Source organism: Chrysemys picta, chromosome 8, assembly GCF_011386835.1.
Source record: "Chrysemys picta bellii isolate R12L10 chromosome 8, ASM1138683v2, whole genome shotgun sequence".
NCBI classification, from domain to species: Eukaryota; Metazoa; Chordata; order Testudines; family Emydidae; genus Chrysemys; species Chrysemys picta.
In genome coordinates this window covers 28,070,390-28,085,081 of record NC_088798.1, presented here as the reverse complement: position 1 = coordinate 28,085,081, position 14,692 = coordinate 28,070,390, and the positions used below count along the sequence as shown (strand labels likewise).

Sequence of the window (14,692 nt, the reverse complement as noted above, 5' to 3'; positions counted from 1 at the left end):
GGCAAGCAAAACAGGGATACAGAAAGGTGCAGTATTAGCGAGGTGCTAAGGATTCAGGAGTGATGCTGGTTGGTAAAGTAGAAGATGTTAACGTTGTGTAGGGGAGAAAATGGAGTTAAATACAAATCAATGCAAGATGAAACACAAAACAGACAGCTCCCATCCAGTAGCTATGAGAATGTGTATGTTTTATGGACTTTCTGGCCACAATATTTAAAAGGGATGGATTTTTTTAACATTTATTTATTTTTTACAAAAAGTGGAAAAAAAGAAACACTAATGGAAAAACATAGCTAAATATTTCTGCAATAATGATCTGTTTCAAGATCTTTTCCAACCTCATCATTTTCAAGATCTTTTCCAGCCTCATAATGAAGAGCTAGCGCATGAAAGGGCCTGAAGCAAAGTAGGAGGTTATTGATATTCTAGCTGGTGGTTATTACATGACTGGTAAAGACCAAGAGCAAGTATTTGGTGATGGTTACTCTGACCTTATTTTAATTAAAAAGGAATTTTATTTTTGCCAGTGCTCAGCTTTTCTTTTCTTCTGTCCATTGTTACTTGCATTACCATTAAATTAGAGGTGGTACAATGGATAATATTTTAAAATGTTCTGACGGGAATTTTTTTTTTTACCATTCTCTGAATTTTCACACTAGAGACAGATGTTAAGCATTTTTCCTAACAGCTTTTCCTCCTGCTCCCCCAAACATTGATGCTGAGGTTTTTCATTCTCTACCTTTAACTTCTCCATCTGCTTCTTTGATACCATCCCCTCCCTTGCTCTTGCTTTCCCTGCCTCTTCTTCCTCCTTAAACTCCTTGCCCTCTTTTATTCCCTTTATAACTCTGTATATGCCCCGTGTCACCATTTCAAGGGTAATTGCACCTGTACTGCCCCTCCATTGTTCCTCGAGGTCATTCACTCAAGGTTGCCTGCTCCCAGCCATCCCTTCTCTTGGGTGGAGACCCAGGTCTCTCTCCCTCCTGCCCCTGCCATACATTTTGATATCCTCAGAAAGCTAGTCTGCCGTAGGCCATCCCGTGTATTGCTTTGTCTCCAAAGACAATGACAGTGTTTTTACCAGCAGTTACAAATTACCACACAGCTTCGCCCCCCCCCCCCCCCCCCAGCAAAGTCTGTTTATTTGGGATAAAAAATCCAGATAACACATATAAAAATAATAACAGGCCCTACATACTTACTAATTGTCATATCAGAAAAGTTCCCATCAGTCTTAGAAGCCTTAGTTGGGCAAAGTCATTCCAACTCTTTTGCAGGATTTGGGGCCTTCCCGTGATAGAATGTCCTGTCCATTTGCTCCCTCATAGTGAAGGACCATTTAGGGTTGCCAGGCATCCAGTTTTCAACTGGAACACCCGGTTGAAACGAGACCCTGGAGGCTCTGGTCAGCACCGCTGAATGGGCCATTAAAAGTCCAGTCGGTGGCGCAGCGGGGGCCCGGAGCTAAGGCAGGTTCCCTGCCTGCCCTAGCTTCAAGCAGCTCCCAGAAGCAGCCGCCAGGTCCTTGAAGCCCCTAGGCATATGGGTGGCCAGAGAGACTCTTCATGCTGCCCCCCCAGTGCCAGCTCCACAGCTCCCATTGGCTGGGAACTGTGACCAATGGGAACTGCAGGGGCGGTGCCTGTGGCCACGAGGGCAGCGGGCGCAGTTCCCTGGCCACTCATGCGTCTAGGGGCTGCACTGCAGGGATGTGGTGGCCACTTCCTGGGAGCTGCGGTAAGTGCTGCCTAGATTCAACACCCCATCCTGCACCCCAACCCACTGCCCCAGCCCAGAGTCCCCTCCTGCACCCCAAACAATTCATCCCAGGCCCCACCCCAGAGCCCACACATCTCCACCAGAGCCCGCACCTCCTCCAGTACTCTGAACCTCTTGGCCCCAGCCTGGAGTCCCCTTCTGTACCCCAAACCCCTCATCCCCAGAGCTTGCACCCCCAGCTGCAGTCCTGTCCCAGCCCGGAGCCCTCTCCTGCACCCCAAACCCCTCATCTCCGGCCACACTTCCAACTGGAGTCCTCACTCCCCCCTGCACCCCAACTCCCTGCCCCAGCCCGGATCCCTCTCCCATACCCTGAATCCCTCATTTCTGGCCCCACCCAGAGCCCTCATCCCCCTCTTGCACTCCAAACCCCTGCCCTCAAGTGGGGACAGGGGATGGGGCAGGGGTGTTTGATTTTGTATTATTAGAAAGTTGGTAACCCTAGGCCCATGGCTCTTGCTAAACTCAGCCTTTGAATTTCAGAAACCCTTTCTTTGTGTCCTTATCTCTGAAAATCCCAGCCTGAACCAGTATATGTAAACTACATGAAGGACTGGTATGTCTCTGGAACTGTTTACAATCTCTGGAGCTGTAATAATCACCCCCCACTGTTTTTAGTTTCTGGAGGAGCTGTGATGACCCTCCCCCCATGGAACTGCATGCAGTCCCTGGCCCACGATGCAACATAAACCATTCATAAACACAATACAATATAATCCTCAAAGATACTGCAAGTGGTTTCTATATCCATCAAAGATAAATTCCATCTTCCTCTTTCCTTTCATGTCCGAACTCATTGAGCATGCCATTGACAACTGTTGCCTCAAGCTCCGCTCCTCTAACTTCATCCTAGATCCCCTGCAATTTGTCTTCTAGCCCCTTCACTCTATTGAAGTTGCTGTTGCTAAAGTCTCTAATGGCCTTCTCCTGTCTGAACCTCAGGCCTTTAGCTGCTAAATGTCCTTCATACTAATCATTCTCCTCAAAGTCTTGTCCACTGTTGGCTTTTATGACTCTGTCCTCTCTTGATTCTCCTCTTCTCTGGCCATTCCTTCAGAATATCTTTTGATGGGCTCTTGTCCTTTCCAAATCTCCACAAAAATCTTGGAGAGTTCTGTCCTTCGTCTCCTTTATTGTTTTCTTTACACCCACTCTCTGGGGGATCTTATCGGCTAAGGTGTCTTCAGCAGCCATCTGGACTCCTGAGTTGCCTCCCTCTATTCAATGCCATATACTCTGATGTCTCTTCCTGGTAGTCTCACTCTCTCCTATTTCTCACATGTTCCTAGTCTTCTGAGATTATTTGCCTGTCAGGGTAGGAACTGTGTATACCTCTTTGTAGGTACAACACAAGCACAATGGAATCTGAGCACTACTGTGATATAAATACAAAATAATAATTACTGGGAGGGAGGAGATCAGAAACTAGGGAACAGCTGCTCATGATTCACTGAAAAAGATACAGAGAGCAATAAAACAGCATTAGATCTCCTGCACATTCTATGATTTCTCCCTATCCCCTTGGAGGGATACAGAGCAGAGTGACAGCCAGGGCACGCTGAAGAAAAAATGTCACCAAAATAGAGTACCAGGGCTCATTGTTCACCTCTACTTGTTCTTGAGCAGATGGAGAACATATTGGCCAGTGCAATTAACAAATGAGATGTGATGAGAACCTGATACACCTCTGTGGAAAGTGAGAAATGGTTTGAGAATTCTTGAAAGCTTTTTAAAAAATAATTCATCATGTAGATATCTAGACAATTCGATTCAATCGCTGCCCCTGTTTTTCTGCTTCCTACCACCTATGGCCTAGTTTTAATTATGTAGTGTAAAAATAGTTTTCCCTCTACTGCTATAGATTACTTTGCTTAAAAAAAATCCATAATATTTTGGGAGCGGGAAGGAGAGATGGTCTTTGATCATGTATTGCACAAATGCCAAAAGGATTACAAGAAAAAAGAACAGATTAAAACTTGTCTAACAAACACTCATTTTAAAAATTTTGCTTTTGATGTGTTTGTGGCAGCTTCTGCTTCAAAAGTATTCAGCTATTTTGTAAATAAAAGAAGATAAAATGAAACTCTTCATAAACCCTTCCAATGGGTTACAAGGATTTTACTTTTGTCTGATACACATAACTATAAAGGATTGCAAGGCATATTAAAAGCCCCTTTTTCTTAAATCCTGAACAATGATCATAGAACCCAAGGTCAGTGACGCTTTGACTTCCAAGAGGCTGTTTTATTTATTTATTTAATGCAAATTGATGCAGTTTCTTTTATTTCTGGATTAAAAGTCCTTTGCTCATCTCACTTTCATACTGGAGGAGAATTTCTTTTCTCCTCATTCCTAATACCATTTTTTTCTAACATGTATGTGATGTTATCTTAAAAGAAAATTTCATTCTTAGTCAAACCAAATTGCTATAATACAAAAGATCATTTTGGATGAGTGTAGGGTGACCAGATCAGGGAAAGAAAAAATTGGGACACATGGGGGGGAGCAAAACAAAAAGAAAAAGCCGAGTCAATCCCTGCCGTCGGAGAAAAAAAAAAAAAGCGCTGCCGGTGGATATCGGGACAATATTGGTCCCAAAGATTGGTCGGGACGCGGGACACACCCCGAAATATCGGGATGGTCCCGATTTTATTGGGACTTCTGGTCACCCTAGATGAGTGTCTTAAGAACAAAAGAGGGAAATTTAAATTGTGGATTAGCCTTCTATTCCTACTGACATTGTGGAACAGCAGGAACTATATGGCCTGTGTGAAATGAGTTAGTTGTCTCTGTTTCCCACTGGACAGCTCTCCACACTATTTAAACCACTGGCTGTTACCTTTGTTAGCTGTCTCAGCAGAGGGGTCTGAGACTGAATGGGTGCGACCAGGGTCCTAGTGGGGGCCAGCTGTGGTCACTCAATTAGGGTGAATTGCAAAGAATGGGGCAGACAATCCCCATAAAGCTGGTGGATATTCCAATATTCAGATTTACCAAGTCAGCATAAAACAGCTTCTTTATTACCTTACTCGTTACTCAGAAGTCCAAACAAGACAGTTCCCTTAAAGTTATCCAGCCCCAGGCTTCCATCCAGGTACCTAAGTCAAATATGATGACGATTCCTGAAAATCTTATTTCATTATATAAAAGTAAAGGTTCTACCAATCCCAAATGATCGGACACATTACCTCCCAGGGTATTGAATATTCCAGATCTTACCCAAATACACACTACAGCCAATTCTTATTAACTAAACTAAAATTTATTAAAAAACAAAAGAGAGAGAGTATTGTTAAAAGATCAATATACATACAGACATGAGTTCAATTCATTGAGGTTCAGATTCATAGTATAGATGGTGAGCTTTGTAGTTGCAAAGAGTTCCTTTAGAATTCAGTTCATAGGTTAGAGTCCAATGTCCAAATATCATATTCAGGGCGTACCAGCATAACTGGGACCTCAATCTTGCAACTCAAACTTCCCCTGATGAAGCCTAAGCAGAACTGAGATGACAGAATCAGGACCCAAGGATCTTTTATACAATTTCATATCCTCTTTGACAAGTTGGGAGTTCCTCTGGGAACAAAAGGTCATTAGGATGACTTTGAAGGAGGTCCATCACTTGTACTCAGCTATAGAATTAACATAAGGCAATTTGCTTGTTCCTCCACCATTCACAGATTACTTGCTATACATTTCAAAGAGAGATGAATACAGAGATAACCCATGTTTACAATTAATTTAAATGCTAGGATGTTCTTTTGATCTTTGAACTATCAGAATACAGCATAGACAGGGCCTGTTGATTACATTGTTGACCCTACTCATACATATGTAAATACACAAAAACACAAACACTATCTCCCTACGTTTTTTGAGGGTTATTTATTTTGCAGGATATTTAACCCTTTCTGGCTATGCGTCACAATGGGCACAGAGAATGAACTATCCTGTAGATGACACTCCAGGTCTGGGATGAGTCATGGTGTTGAGCCAATATAGGAAAGCGTCTGCTGCTGTAATGTGTTCATTCTGTGAATGGAGGTCTTCAGTCTCCAGGTTGGTTAATCCTGAATCAAAATGAGCATTACATTCTCTATGTTTTTCTTTTGCTGTGCCTGTGTTGTCCTGCGTTCAGGTAGGCCTGATCCTGCAAAATGTATGAAAGTAGTACTTATTCATACCAATAGTCCTACTGACTACAATGAGATTACCCATGTGAGTAATGCTTGCAGGATGGGGCAAAGGCTGCTTTCTGCACTATAAGTGTAAGGGAAAGCCCAGTGTTGGCTTACTTCTGCAGTCCTGTGAACTGAATAGCACTTACTCATTTTGAGTAGAATCACTGAAGTTAATGAGTAAGATTTGCAGAGTAGCCTTTAATTTTAAAGGAAAGGCTTGACTGGACGTAAATGCAATTTTGTGAGTCTACAGTAGTAGTTAAGCGAGGAAGAATGGGACGAGAGCACCCTAGCTGGGTGCAGGGTACTAACCATGAAACTTCCATGCTTACAGATTTTGGGACTCTAGTTGGCTTCTGTATTGCATGAGAAAAGGACAAGATGGCTGGGTTACAGAGTGGGAACGGGGTGGAGTTTTGGTTATGTTGAAGGCAAAAATGAAAAGTTGCATCTTGTTACACTAGTGATTACATTGACATGGCACTGGCTCCTCAAGAAGAACTAAAGAATGACAGAAACCACCAAAAATCTGTTTTTGTTTGTCTTCCTCATCCAACCATCTCCCCCTTCCCCTCGCCGACTCTCCAAAAGACAGCTGAACTGATTTTTGTCTAATTAAAAAATAAATCCCTCTTGGAAAGAGATCTTGTTTGCTAAGTTTTAGTTGAGAAGACATTTGTCTAAGAGAGTTATAATTGTAAATCTCTGAAAACAGGCACCATACAGTTGCCAACAGTATTTTAACAATAGAGTCACCAATGTGATACTGTAATAGATGCAGTAAGAGTCACACATGGCTTTTTAGTTCAGAAGAGCAAAGTAAAAATGGTCCCTCTTTGCATTTTGCCGCAGGGCTCAGTATGTTAACAAAACGGTCATTGCCAATAGTCAAAATGTCTTGAAACTTTGCAGACCTGTTGGACTGCAGAATGGAATATAGTTTGAAAAAAAAAATAGATTTAGTGTGTCTGGATACAAAACTAATCAACTCAATATGGCTATTTCATATGGTTAAGCCCATTACAACTTTGTTTGACTTCTTTCATCTCTGTTGAGGATATAGGATATCATTAATGTTACCAGCTGCATTGTTTTCTTTTAATACCAACAGCAGAGAGAGAGAAAAAAAAGCATTGGTTCTCTTGTTTTCCACTTATATAGCTATAGTACTGCCAAGGCAAATGTGAAACAGGCTCTCACAATAACAGCATTTTCCCAAATGCCCTTTTAATTTTCAGTAAACCAAAATCAAATGTGTTGTTATTTATTAAGACTATATGACCTATACAGATTCCAGATGATAAGTATTTCAGTTATGTACCTCACCAAGGCTCAAGTAACTTGAGTTTCCTTGCAGTTTTCAACTGAATATATAGCCCAGGGTCAGAACAGGCACTTAGGTTAGGCTGAATTAGTGATTAGGCTCTAGCTATACTTATAATAATTCTTTGCACTTACATGACATGCTTCATTTGAGGATCTCCAAGCACAGTACAGACATAAGTTAATTAAGGAAAATAACATCCCTTAATAAATATCATTATTGCAACTGAGATCACAGAGATTAAGCTGCACATATTTTAAGTGGCCTCTAATCTTGGATGTTTCAGTTTTTGAGAGCCCACATTTAGACATGTAGAGCCTGTTTCAACACAGGGAGCAAATGAAAGTCGCGTGCATCTCCCTTATCCAGGAATTGCTGAGGTCTAGTTCAGTCCCCAGTGCAGGTTAGGGCAGCCCCGAAGGATGACCAACCTTCTGTCCCAGATCGCTATGAGTCTTAAGGCAGATAGGGAACAGCCAAAGCAAGGGAATACTCTGGCCACACATCCTCCTGCTTGAGACATATCTCTGACATCTCCTTGTGCTTTGTGAGCTCCCATGGGGCAGGACTGTAGATACTTCTTAGAGGCCACTCCATCTTCCAGGGAGGCTCCACATATTGGAGGTGTTTTTTAAGGGGCTTTTATGGCTTGGTGACCACTTCATTATGGCTATATCTCAAGGTATTGATGAATTGGACCCTTATACCCTGGTTTTCAGAGGTGCTGTGCACCTGAAGGTCCACTTGATTTTCTACCAGACACCAGTGCATACTGTAAAATCAAAATAAAGCTTTTTTTGCTCAATGTACGTGCTACATTATACCATCTGTTTTGCTTTCTTACAAGAGTTTTAATGTCCAGCAGTAGTCAAAAATATTCAGACTTTTTATATAGGAACGTAGGAGACCTGAGGGCCTATTCAAATTGTAAATATGTGTTTTCTGATAGTAGTTCATACTTGTAATCCAATCTGCATTGACCTGTGTAAACTTTATATTTACATTTTGAAACAATTGTAGACTCTTATCAATATGGTAGAAAAAAATTAGGGTCAAAACAGGAGGCAGATAGACATTTTTCCTTGGATGCATTTGGCCTGTGACAGTTGTTAATATCCATAGGATCTCAGTAATATACTCTTATAACTAGCAGGCTGTTTCTGAACATATACACATGCTGTACGATAATTGCAAAAAGAATGAGATAAATACTAGGTTTTCGTATGCAGCGGAAGAGTGTATTTTAATGCCAACATGTAGTTTGTATGAGCCAAATTTTACATAATTTTGATATTAAAAGTATAATACAAAGAGAGAAATGGCATCTACTGACAATCTAAGTATAGCAGTAAAATATCCCAACCATGGTCGTTTAATGCAGGTGGCAAATCTTATGTCTTTCCTGGGTAGTCTACATCTGAAGACTGTCACAGAAAAACCCTTTATGGTTTTCTGATGGTAGCTCAGGAAAATCTTATGTCTCGCCTTGTCACACATTGTACAGAATTACAAGCTCTCTTTGTGCTCTGTATCACCCTCCTGCTGTTTAAACAACATACTTACATTCTGGAGACTCCACAGCGTCTCATTTGCACTAAGTGTTGTCTTCTATACAAGCTCATTTTTGACATCTTTTGTAGTGTCTTGCAATTTCCCTTTGGTTTTCCTGTACTGCAGCCGTAATTTGAGTCATTTTGAAATTGGTATCTAGGCTGTTAATAGTCACACAGCAACCATTCTTGGCTATTGTCATCTCCTGTGTCACCAAGGCCAGTAAGACTGTGAGCAATCTGAAGATGATCACTGTGTTCTTTTTAGTCTCTTTTACAGAGCCAAAGAAGAATTGCATGATCAATGTCTAGTTATAATGGATCAGTGATCTGTTTATCAGATGACATATTGCTTTGTTATTTCCTGGGCATCATTTTATGCCTTCAGATTCATTGACTTCCAGAAATTAATCACGTTATTCTCCCCATTTCTATAGCAAAGCTTTTCTGTAATCTTTTAAAAACATCTGAATGACAGAATGATTTGATGGATGTATAATGAAGTCATGTAAGGACCCAAAAATTGTTGTCAGGTCATCCTTGGGATATAGAGGAGCATTGTCATCAGTAAAGTCACCTTTTCCTAAAACCCTTACATTGACAAATGGTCAGGTACAACTATTTTATAGCAGTTGAAAGCTTATCTTTTTTGAGATGAGGGGACCACATCTGTACACAGTATTCAAGATGTGGGCGCACCATGGATTTATATAAGGGCAATAAGATATTCTCCTTCTTATTCTCTATCCCCTTTTTAACGATTCCTAACATCCTGTTTGCTTTCTTGACTGCCGCTGCACACTGCATGGATGTCTTCAGAGAACTATCCACGATGACTCCAAGATCTTTTTCCGATTAGTTGTAGCTATATTAGCCCCCATCATATTGTATGTATAGTTGGGGTTATTTTTCCCAATGTGCATTACTTTACATTTATCCCCATTAAATTTCATTTGCCATTTTGTTGCCAAAGCACTTAGTTTTGTGAGATCTTTTGTGAGTTCTTCACAGTCTGCTTTGGTCTTAACTATCTTGAGCAGTTTAGTATCATCTGCAAACTTTGCCACCTCACTTTTTACCCCTTTCTCCAGATCATTTATGAATAAATTGAATAGGATTGGTCCTAGGATTGACCCTTGGGGAACACCACTAGTTACCCCTCTCCATTCTGAAAATTTACCATTTATTCCTACCTTTTGTTCCGTCTTTTAACCAGTTCTCAATCCATGAAAGGATCTTCCATCTTATCCCATGACAACTTAATTTACATAAGAACCTTTGGTGAGGGACCTTGTCAAAGGTTTTCTGGAAATCTAAGTACACTATGTCCACTGGATGCCCCTTGTCCACATGTTTGTTGACCCCTTCAAAGAACTCTAATAGATTAGTAAGTCACGATTTCCCTTTACAGAAACCATGTTGACTTTTGCCCAACAATTTATGTTCTTCTACGTGTCTGACAATTTTATTCTTTACAATTGTTTCAGCTAATTTGCCTGGTACTGATGTTAGACTTACCAGTCTGTAATTGCCGGGATCACCTCTAGAGCCCTTTTTAAATATTGGCATTACATTAGCTATCTTCCAGTCATTGGGTACAGAAGCTGATTTAAAGGACAGGTTACAAACCATAGTTAGTAGTTCCGCAATTTCACATTTGAGTTCTTTCAGAACTCTTGGGTGAATGCCATCTGGACCCGGTGACTTGTTACTGTTAAGTTGCTCAATTAATTCCAAAACCTCAATCTGTGACAATTCCTCAGATTTGTCACCAACAAAAGCGAGCTCAGGTTTGGGAATCTCCCTAACATCCTCAGCCGTGAAGACTGAAGCAAAGAATAAATTTAGTTTCTCCGCAATGACTTTATCGTCTTTAAGTGCTCCTTTTGTACCTCGATCATCCAGAGGCCCCACTGGTTGTTTAGCAGTTTCCTGCTTCTGATGTACTTAAAAAACATTTTGTTATTACCTTTTGAGTTTTTGGCTAGCTGTTCTTCAAACTCCTTTTTGGCTTTTCTTATTACATTTTTACACTTAATTTGGCAGTGTTTATGCTCCTTTCTATTTACCTCACTAGGATTTGACTTCCACTTTTTAAAAGATGACATTTTATCTTCCACTGCTTTTTTTACATGGTGGTTAAGCCACGGTTGCTCTTTTTTAGTTCTTTTACTGTGATTTTTAATTTGCCGGCTCTGGTTAGGACTGCTGACAGAGCCGTTAAAAGTCCGGTCGGCAGTGCAGCGGGGCTAACACAGGCTCCCTACCTGGCTCTGCGCAGCTCCCGTAAGTGACGACATGTCCCTGTGTCTCCTAGGCAGAGGCGCAGCCAGCAGGGGCTCTGCACGCTGGCTCCGCAGCTCCCATTGGCCAGGCAACGTGGCCAATGGGAGCTGTGGGAGCAGTGCCTGCGAGTGGAGGCAGCATGCACTGTGCAGAGCCACCTGGCTGCACCTCCCCCTAGGAGCTGAGGGACGTCACTGCTTCCAGGAGCTGACTAAGGTGAGCATCGCCCGGAGCCGACACCCCAAACTCCCTCCCATGCCCCAAACCCCTGCCCCATCCCTGAGCCTCCTCCCACACCCAACTCACTCCCAGAGCCTGTACCCCCTCCCACACCCCAACCTCCTGCCCCAGCTTGGAACCCCCTCCTACATCCGTAAGACCTCATCTCTGGCCTCACCCCAGAGCCCTCACCCCCCAACACATCCCAACCCCCTGTGGAGCCCCCTTCCACATCTGAATCCTTCATTTCTAGCTCCACCCCGGAGTCTGCACCCCCAGCCTGGAGCCCGAACCCCCTCCCACATTCCAATCCCCTGCCCCAGCCCAGAGCCCCCTCCCGCACTCTGACCTCTCATTTCTGGCCCAATCCCAGAGCCCGCACCCCGAACTGGAGCCCTGCAGCAACCCACACGCTGCACCCCAGTCCCCTGCCTGAGCCCAGTGAAAATGAGCAAGTGAGTGAGGGTGGGGGAAAGTGAGCAACAGAGAGAGGGTGAATGGAGTGAGCGGGGGACGGGACCTTGGGGACGGGGCGGGGCAAGGGTGTTCGGTTTTGTGGGATTAGAAATTTGGCAACCCTGCTCATCAGAGAGGCAATGGACTGAAACAGGATGGAATCTGACTTGCCCTCTTACTCCTCTGAGTGATCCTTCCCAGTGGGGGACATTGATAAGGAAATGTAGCAGGAGAACCTTACACATCATTTGCCTGTGCTCTAAGACTTGCATTTTTCCCTTGGGCACAGGGAGTTTTAAAACCCTTGTCTCTCTTTCTCCCATCGACTGCCCTATCCTGTATTCACTTTGTCATAAACAGATAGTTAAGGGTTAATACCTCTTTTACCTGTAAAGGGTTAAGAAGTTTACCTAGCCTAGCTGACACCTGACCAGAGGAACCAATGGGGGGAACAAAACGTTTCAAAAGGAAGGAGGGAAGTTCCCCTTGTCTGGGTCAGTTTCAGCTGGAGTGGAAAAGATCAAGGAATCAGCTCTTATCAGGGTAGTGAGTATTAGAAAAGGAATAAATAGGTTTTGTTTATTTTCTTTTTGTAACTTGTCTTGGCATTAGGGGAATATCAAATTGGGTATTCTTTTGTGTAATTAAAAGTTGCCCAGGGGAACATCCTCTGTGTTTTGAATCTGTTGTCTGTGAGAGTAGCTGTGTGATCAGGCATGGACTCACCCCTACAGTGCCTCCTGCTGGTCATCTCAGGAATTAGCTCACCCAGCATCCAGGGCACCCTCTGCAGGCCTGGTGTCCCACCTGTTGTTGGCCCCCCCGTGTCCCTCCCGGACCCCGGTGCCCTTGGCTTGGGTGCTGCCCCCCTGACAGTACCCCAATCTCACTCTGGGTCTCCCCACCCCTTATCCCAATGTCACCTCAGTCGTGGCTACTGCCAGTCACCATCTAGCCCCCATGCCCTGGGGCACACTGCAGTCTATCAGCCAATCATCACAGGCAACAAGGGGTTTGGACTGGCTGCCTTTACCCACCCTCAGGTTGCCGCTCTGCAACCCCAATACCTATATGGGCCTAGGACCAGGCCCTGTAGCCTGGGGAGTTGCTGGCCTGGGACTTCCCAGCCCCCAAGGCTTTTCCCCAGCCCTGCCTCTCTCTAGGTCCCAGGTGAGCTCGCTACAGCCAGCCTTGTCTCTCTCTCCTGTCAGAGGGAGACTCCTCAGCTTCTGGCTGCCCTGGCCTTCTTATCTGGCTGAGTTGCTCTGTTTGGGGCATGGCCACAGCTGCAGCCACTTCCCCAATCAGCCGGGGTTTTGCTCCTTTCCCCAGCCCTCCGTAGGGCTTTTCCAACTCCTTCAGGGCTGGAGCAGGCATTCACCCTGCTACAAGCTGGTATGCTAATCTCTCCCAGAGGTCTGTCTTTCACCTTTCTTTTCTTTAATTAAAAGCCTTCTTTTTTAAGAACCTGATTGATTTTTTTCTTGTGTTAAGATCCAAGGGTTTGGATTGGTGTTCCCCAGGAAATTGGTGAGGAAGTCTCTCAAGGCTACCCAGGGAAAGGAGTTAGAACTTGGGAGTGGTGGCAGCAAGACCACATCTAAGTTGGTAATTGAGCTTAGGGGTTCACGTGCAGGTCCCCATATCTGTACTCTAAAGTTCAGAGTGGGGGTGAAACCTATGACAACTTCATTGTGTTCTTTTGTTAGTCTGTTTTGGGTACATGCAGTGGAATGAAAGTGACTGACTGAAATCTCAATCTGTGAAGTATTCTGTGCAGCTATTTGAGAGACTGGGAGTTTAATTACTTCTACTTTGCTGCAGTTGAACACCGAGCAGCAGTGTAGTAATTGAGGGTGGTGGTAAAGGAGGGAGATATGTGTGAGGGAGAGAGACAACTCAAGAAAGCAAATGAGTGGGATTGCTCAGAAGTGAAAAGAAGGATGATATTGGTGTTGGGAGTTGCTTTCCAAGAGCACAGTTCCTGATGTGGCATTTCTAGGAATGTAGTGATCATAACTATATGCGGTGGTGGACCTAGGCAGTCCAACCCAACAAACGGGGAAAAGCTTTGTTAAATTAATATTTTTGTTTTTAGAGCAAACACATTAATAGCCTTTAAATAGGTTTTAAATGTCTTTAATAACCCTGCTAAAAAAACAAAATCAAGAATACACTTTAAGGTGAATCTATGCTTACAGGTGCATATCAGTGTGTTGGGTGCATATTGCTTTTGAAAAACATTAGACTTAGATAAATAAACCTTCAAATATTAGAAACTCGGGACATGCAGAGTTAATGCTACTTTTCTCCTATCAGGCACCCAAACAACCTTCATTCACGTCTCTACTTACTTGTTTCAGCCTTTTTACTAAAACAGGACTTGGAGAAGGTAGCTATGAAAGTGTCCCCCAAACAAATCTAAATAATTAAAGGAACATGAACAAACTCAACAAATTGAGTGACATGTCACCAATTATTAAAAATGAGAATTAACAAATTCCCAAATTAGACTATTTTTGTTAAGGTGAAAAATGTACAGGGCCCCGATATCAAAAACCTTACCTGATAGTCAATAAACAGAAAAGAGAGCTGTTATAGTTCTTTTAAGACTATTAGTATTCAATAATTTGTGAATCACTTTACTACAGCTATACTCAGCAAAAAAAAAAAAACCCCAAGCTAACGACTGGCTATTAGTCAGACAAATAATTTAAAAATATATGAAAATATTGTAACCTAAACATCCCTGAAGTGCTGGGATAGATAGGTGGGTCAAAATCCACACCCATCTCCTGTCTGAATTTTGTAAGCTATTCAACATTTTCATCAGTGATTGGGAAGTAAATATAAAATCACTGCTGATAAAATTTGCAGATGACAGAAAGATTGGC

At 42.9% G+C, this 14,692-nt stretch overlaps 1 long non-coding RNA gene across 3 annotated transcripts in view; it reads left to right on the top strand.

Moving 5' to 3' along the window:
* LOC135972998 (uncharacterized) overlaps positions 1 to 14,692 on the top strand; it is a 234,366-nt gene that overhangs the window by 182,223 nt on the left and 37,451 nt on the right. Inside the window, exon 1 of one of the 3 annotated variants that reach the window (XR_010589669.1) lies at positions 13,116 to 13,214. The exons of the other annotated variants lie outside the window; for them this stretch is intronic. This is a non-coding gene — a long non-coding RNA (uncharacterized LOC135972998). Of the gene's footprint in view, positions 1 to 13,115; positions 13,215 to 14,692 lie in introns of those variants that run through there. 3 annotated transcript variants of the gene reach the window in all.